Genomic DNA, 7,901 nt, shown 5'->3' on the forward strand with positions numbered 1-7,901 from the left:
TCCAACAGGGTCAGAGTGATGGAGGCAAAGCAAACTGGCCAGCTCCTTACAGGCATGCCTCCAAAGGTGTTCCAGTGTGTACTGTATCAAGAAAGATGGTAAAGGAACAGATTTCAAGGCCATTACAATGCAAATGTCTCAAGAGTACAAACCTCCTTTGACATCTCACCTTTATAAGGGAAGATTATCTGACTTTACTCTTTCATGCATATGACCAACTAATTAATAAAGTCTTAAGAAATCTAAGCAAGATTCCTAAAGTCCTCACCTTTTTGTTTCTCTAGATAAGACCTAGTATGGCTTTACAGTCAAACCACATGCAGAATGAAAGAAGCATTTGCTCAGTTGATTGCAATTAACACACATAATTTCATGGAACATTTAATTATAAAGATTTATGTTGTTTTTATGCTGCATTCTTTAACACCTGCTGTAAATTACATCAGCCTATAGACTAGCTTTATGTGCAGTTCATATCTGCGCACCACAGAATCAACCAACCATGGAGTCCACCAACCTGTCTTAGGTCAGCAGGCAGCTGTGAGTCTGCCCATGTCATCCCTCTATCTCAGCACTCTTTCTCTTTTGATTTAACTGTCTCCAATTTTTCTGTCACTACTTACAGCAACTTCATTCTAAAAGAGATGCCTACTACAAGACAAAATACTTCAGTGATTATGACCTTGCCCCACTTTCCCATCCAGGGACAGAGCTGTTTTCAAGATGAGCAGCCAGGCCATGGGGAACCTTGCCATGAGAAGAGCACAGGTAACAGTGCAAGTCACAGACAGATAGGGAGAAAAGGAGGATGGGCTTACACTGTAATAAGTTCTTGAGATCTACATGTATCCTGTAGTGGCTCATCTCATTTCAACTTCTCTTTAGTTTTGCCCATATTTTTTCTAGATATGGATTTTTGTGTTTTTACTGCAAAGAGAAGGGTGTTACAGTGCAGTGTCCCTGCATATTAATGAGAGAGCAATGTACAGACCTCATGTTCATTACTGGTAATGACACATTCGGATTCTCTGTGTGAGGCAGACAGCACCAAAGGATTTGCAGACAAATGCTCTTCATGTCCAAGACTAGTGCTACCTTTGGAAATAAACTACATATAGCTAGCTGAGTTGTTGCCTGCCATGGTGACAGCACTTGAAACTACTTCCTCTCAGTTACTCACCACAGCAGGAGGATGAAGTGCCACACAGTGTGACAACAATAACACAATTTGTGTGACAAAAATCCCCAAATTGTTACATCTTTTAAACAGCAACAAACTTCGTGCTACTTTACTGTCTTTCTTACATTTCTTGTTCCCAACGATCTGGAGTCCCCTTCAGACTTCACTTGTGTTGATTCATGGCTTTTCACATGATGAGCTTTTTTCCAGGTTTCATACAATAAAGTAAAATTTATTATGTCCTGCAGACGAGAAGGTGACTGGTAGGCTCCCTCACGTGTGCAGCTTTCTCTTGCATCTTTGTCCTGTCAGCTCAAAGGCATGCTGTTGATATCTCTGTTGGAAATACAAATGGTAAAACTATTATGGCTGAAGAATCCTGACAACCTCCTATCTGCCCAGCATGCACAGATGGATATTCTAGGCTGCTGCTGATTTTCACCCCACACTGCTTCCCCCTCATAAAGAAACACAGCAGTGTGTTTCATTGTATCTCTGAATCCTCCTCTGATTCTCTTTTACAAAGTGACGTTCAATGGCAAGTGAGGCAAAGAGGATTTCTGAGGTCAACATCATGATGAAAATCTCATTTGTATGAATGTAATAACTTTTTATTTGTAACAACCCAATACAGAAGTCAGAATCCTGCTACATGAGATGCTGTACAACCGCAGAACAAAAAAACAAAAAGATGACCCTAGGCACTATACAGTTTGTTTTGTTTTTTGGTTTTTTTGGGTTTTTTTCCTTTTTAATGTAGTTTCTCTTTTTACTTCTGTACTGAGTCTGGCTGGGATGGAGTTAATTTTCTTTGTAGCAGCCCATATTGCTGAGTAGTGTTTGCTGAACATCCAGGTTTTCACTTTTTCTCCACTCTTCCCCCTCAGTGAGTAGGTTGTAGGTGCCCAAGAAACTGGGAGGTGGCAAAATCAGGACAGCTGAGACAGAGTGATGAAAGGGGCATCCCATGTGACATAAGCCATGCTCAGCAATAAAAGCTCAGCAAAGAAGCAGGAAAAAGGTGTTCTGACCTTGCTGAGGACCTCAGCATCACTGACATTGAATCAGCATGGGAGATAGGACATTGTGGCCTGTGGTTTCAGGAGCTGGTTTTCACTCTTGAATTTTCACAGCATTTTGTGTAGTCATTTCCTGAATGACAGCTCTTCCATTGCACAGGGACCGCGAGGAAAAATTCTGTTCCCTTGGGAATGAAAGCCGCAGCTACAGGCGGCAATGAACATGCTTTTGCCTGGAACAGATGAATATAAAGGTGCCCATTAGTCTTGGACATGACTTAAATGAAAATTGCCGCATGTTGTTATGCATGGACAATACACAGTTATAAAAACTTATGGTTTTGTTTATTGTAAAGACTGTAGGAATTTTGCTGCATAGTATATATAAAAATTTTAGGCACAAATTCAGCTAGGAACATGTATTCACTGAAATGAAAGAAAATAAATGGTAGTTGAGGTTGCTGTGGCGTGAGGCATCTTCTCTCTCATGGCCAAGAAAGACTCCACAAGTCCTGCTTTAGTCTAGCAGGTAGTAAATAGCATAGATCTGTCTGTTCTGAGGCCTCAACCAGCAGCAGGATGCAGGCAGACTCACCCTGCTTCGTTGCATGTTTCACTACCTGACAAGCTCTTACCTCACCCCCAACAACAGTGTTCATTTTGCAGTGAAACAATAGCTTTTATCAGTCTGACTCTGAGTGCGTGATGTTAACGAGCAGGTGTTGCTGCCTCAAAGGATGCTAGCTTTGGGGTTTGAAGTGGTAGCCAGATGAATCCCTCCCCAGTCATGTTCCTGAAACCTTCCAGTGCTCTCTGTTGATGCTTATCTACTGAACATTCTGTGTCCCATGGTGCCACAGAGAATGGCATCCTGCTTTCCTCATGGGGCCAGGCTGGATGGGGCATTGAGCAGCTTGAGCTAGTGGGAGGTGTCCCTGCCCATGGCAGAGGGGTTGGAACTGGATGGTCTTTAAGGTTCCTCCCAACCCAAATCATTCTGGTTCTACGATTCCAAGCTCTCTGCTTCTGGGCGCTGGTTGGCAGCAGCAGTATGTTGGTGTTAAACTCGAGCACAGTCAGAGACAGCTGTGGTAGTTTCTGCATTGTGGAAGAATGTCTGCAAACTCACAGGTGGGTTTGCAAGTTATTAAGGAATGGGCTGAACATAGAACCCATTGGGAATGAAGGCTGGTGAAAAGATGAGAGTTCATCTGGGCACACATTTGTGCACAGTGAAGTGAGTGAAATTTATCTTCATTCATTTAGACCAATTCCTAATCCTAGAGTTAGTGCTTCATAAATGCACTTCAAGAGCTTCTGCTTATATGTGATATGACTTTCTCAAAAGTGGATAGGTGTTCTTTGTTAGTTAAAGTGGTTTGTTTTCTTTTCCTGGCATTCAATTATCTGGGAAATTGAAGCAGATGTTTGTTATATCTAGGTTTGGTGAGCCAATTTCCTGTAAACTGGCATTCCCCGAATGTTGAATTTCATTCCCTGAATGCCAGAGATATGAAAAAAGTTCATTAATATAAGCTGATATGAACAAACCACCAAAGAAAGCTTCATTGTTCAGACATTATCAACAGATTAATTTATGATTACCTAGTGGAGACTGTGATGGCACAGTTTATCACACACTGGCTGCATGTTCAATAGCAGAAACACTAATACACTTTTCTACACTGCTCGACTGCTAATAACATTGTCGAGCAGTGTAGAAAAGACAAAGCAAACTGCAGTCTGTAAGATGACTCATCCAAATTCTTACCATGGCTGTGTCCAACTACATAATTTTTTTTCTTAATTTAATGTTTGCCCCAGGATTTGAACCAGCTCCTGTAAATCTTGTTTAGTTTGGTATGGTTGAGTTTTTTGGTCTGTCTTTTTTGTTTTCTACTTGGTTGGTTTTTGTTTGTTTATTGCTTGTTACTTATGTTTTCTTAGCATGTGATGTAGTGCTGTTTAATAAGCAGACAAAGCAAAGAATTCCCAGGAAAGATAGTGGAAGCATCATTTTCTGGGATCATCACATTAGGTTTGTATGCAAGCTCAGCAGCAAGCCCCCACATTTCTGGGGCTGAAAAGAATGACTGACTACAACAGACACAGCAAGGCTGCTACTCCGTCATGGTATTTTATGTAAGTCCAATTACATCACAACCATACTTCAGTAACTGCTTACCACATTTATCTCCTGTTGCCTATAAACCCCTCACTCAAGAAAAGCTCTCACTAAGGATAATTCAACTTCAGACTGTCTCTTATCTATAAGGGGATCCTCAGAAATAATCCCAGTGCAGTTTAGATCTTGCTGCCTTCCTTCCAACACCAGTTTAAACCCGAGATGGAAGGTTACTGCAGGTTTAATTGTAGAACATCACAAAATATATTCATATACATATTAATATTGGAATATAGAATTACATATTATTTTGCAATATGGAAAGTAATTGTTACAGAAGTTCAAATTTTGGCCACAGTCTCAGCCATTAATGATGCCTAAACTCTCTTTCCAATAGGAGCCTTATTCTTCACACCCTGGACTAAAGCTTGGTCAAATCCCATATATTTTAGGCAACAATTCCCTCACTACAGAATGTAAGATGGTCCAGGACTACTTTTGACCCATGCGCTACAGGACAAAGGATTCACAGAAAGAAAGTCCTGTGGTAAAGTAATCATATGCTTCTAACCCCACTACCCTGCTTCCCAGCCTTCTTGAAAAACCTCCTGGACACTTCTCTATGCATTGGACAGCTATGACATAGTTACATCATAAGAGAGAGCCATAAATGTGACCGTGGAGAAACATGATTTTCTTTCCCAAAAGATTTTTAAATTTTTTTTTCCACATTCAAATAAAGTGATGAGTATCCTGAACTATTCTGTGACTTGTGAAACTTTTGAATTATATTAATTTACATTTTGACAATGGCAAAGTATTTCATTTCACATTTGGGCTTTTAATTTTAAAATTAAATTGGCATTTTAAAAAGTCTTCCTGAACCATTGTCTCTTAAAAAATGAAAAAAGGATATTCTGACATTTTCAAAACAAGAAAATTAAAGTTAAATTAGAGCTATCAAAAGATTACATTTGTTCTCGGGGAAAAACGTTTTCCATTTCAATACATGGACTTTTTTTCCACATAAAAGTGTCCTTTCCCAACTCAACTGCACATTGCTCAAGGCAGTATATCCAGGTGTGGCTTTTTCCCTTTTTTTCTGTAGTTGTTTGGAAGGCAGAGGTTATTCATTCTGGAGTCTAAAACTCAACCTGAAAAGAAAAAGCAAGGGGGCCACTACAATAACAGGATGTGAAAGGGTCTTGTATAGACTATTCACTTTGTATTTTTTTGCTTGCTGCTTTCTGCGAGAAGGTGAGAGTCAGTGTGTTAATGTTTTGTCAGAATGGTCCTCAGATCAAGCACTCTTCTCTCATCCAACATTCTCTCTGCCCCAAATATGGAGTCTAATCTTTAGGGACAATTAGACTGTAGGTTTCCAGAAAAATGAAACCAAGAGAAAAAAAATCTAAGATCCATAGGTGTTTTTCCTCTATGCCACCAGCCAGTTGGACAGGTCTTTAGTTTGAGTCTTGTGTATGTTGAACTAACTGGGTATGGAGGAGCACATTTCATGAACTGTCTGTACGAGAATTGCTCAGTACAATGTAACTCAAAATGCATTTCCTACTCAAAAAAATAGGTGGGGTCCATCACTCACTAACATTGTAGACAGTGGGAAATGGTATTTCATTTAGAATCCATGTATATCTCTATGGAACATTATTTACTTGACAGGGAAGTGATGAGAGAAGAAGGTGCCCTGCTCCTCAGGAGTTGGAGAGGAGCTCATTAGTGTTATAGCAGAAGTTAAATCAGCACATGTCAGAGGAGGAAAAGAACATTAGAATCAATAGACATTTTCCTACTGTCTACTGTTGGTTTTGCGTTGGGCTTTATGACCTTAGCCAAGAGAGTTTGCTCAGACCAGGGTAACATACTGAGTTAGTATAATGTGCCAGTATTGCAGCAGTGCAAAGAAAGTCATCTTAAAGTAAGATGGAATTGAACACAGGTGACTGTGATGCAAGAGACATCTTGAAGCTGTGGGAGTTCCATCTCCATGAGAATGTTAATGACAAATTCAAACCCTGGCTTTTAGAATTCAACCAAAATCCAGGTTTGTGTTTAGGCTGTTCCATGGATGACACTGTGAGAAGAAAACTTTTCCACAGTATTGCTGAACTGCTGAACTACAAGCAGATTGACACTTGCAGGCCAAACCAAGTCACTGGGATGAATGCTGGCAGAAGGTGTGTGCCCTGGAGCAAAGCTGGCTTACTTGCTTATAAAAAAGTGGACAAAATGTACTTCTGCTTCTTCACCACAATCTGCCCTGCAGGCGCAAGAGGATTGATTCCTAAGATGGCTGTCCTAACTAAGAAAACTGCCAGAGCACTTCCAAGAAAAACACTGACTTCCCAGATGCAGGAAAAAATAGCATGCCAAAAATACCCTTCCAAGCAAAAGGTGAAGCTAAAAATAAACAAATCCCAGGAGGCTGGGCATTCTCCACACAAGTCTGCCCAACTCACTTGGTGGTTACCTACACCTGACTTCTGCAACTATGAGCTAACCACACAGATATTTCCTCTGATAAGGAACAGGGAAACATCCCTGTCTGTCTGAATGGAGCTAGCTCAGTTCACAAGTCACAGCATATTCTATATGTGAAAAAAACTGAGGCCAAATGCTGACTGTAGCATGTTTTTGCTAATGCCAGGAGAACCTGTGAAAAGACAAAAGCCATAATTCCCAAATGTGTTCCATCTCCCTGAAGGATTCATGAAAATTTCATTGTAAATCCTCCAGGACAAAAAAACATCGAGAAGAAGATACATGTGTTGCTACAGTTTAAGCATACTATGCAGTCACAGTTAATGTGGATTATTTTTGGGTTATTTTTGTTCCTACAGCTATGAACTATAAATGGTAGAGCCATGCTTCTGGTTAACTGAGGCAAGTGGAAGGTGGAGGAGAGAGGGTGTGAGAATTAGCCTGTGAAAAACAAAGTGGGATGTGTCAAAACTCATCTGTGAAGGACTCTCAGTTATAACATACCGGCAGAGATTGTCATTCATGCAGGTGAATTTCCTGCCTCCTTGTTTCCAAACCCAATGTGTGCCCTTTATGTCAAAAATCCATTTATTTTACTGTAAAATAACACCTGAAAAAAATGCATCTCGGTAAAACAATGGTCAGACATGGGCTGGCAAAAAGTGCTGCCAAATCTTCAGTAGGCTCACCCTTGTGCACAGCTCTAGAGACTGCCTTGCACATATTCCTCATGTGTCACACATTGTGCAGGACCATGTGCCAAATTATTTCAAAGTCAAAATATTTCCTGCAAGTAGAGTCAAGTGTGGTTAATGAATGAAGCAAGGAGCAAGCAGCATGATAACAAAATTGTTCCTTATTTAGTTTACAATTAGAAGGGATTACTTATCCACAGGATTCTGTGATTCAGTGATGGGTTATTGAATAGTAAACAGTGATTTAAGGCTAAAAGCTGTGAGCAAAGCATCCTGATTTATTACAGAAACAAAAAGAATGTCAGCATTTTGACTGGAGAACAGGGATCTTTTGTTAAAGGAATTACTGGGAATAAAAACAATGGTCCTTTATAAAACATTGG

This window comes from Onychostruthus taczanowskii, unplaced genomic scaffold, assembly GCF_017590055.1.
Source record: "Onychostruthus taczanowskii isolate IOZ18803 unplaced genomic scaffold, ASM1759005v1 scaffold295, whole genome shotgun sequence".
In the NCBI taxonomy this organism is placed as follows: domain Eukaryota; kingdom Metazoa; phylum Chordata; class Aves; order Passeriformes; family Passeridae; genus Onychostruthus; species Onychostruthus taczanowskii.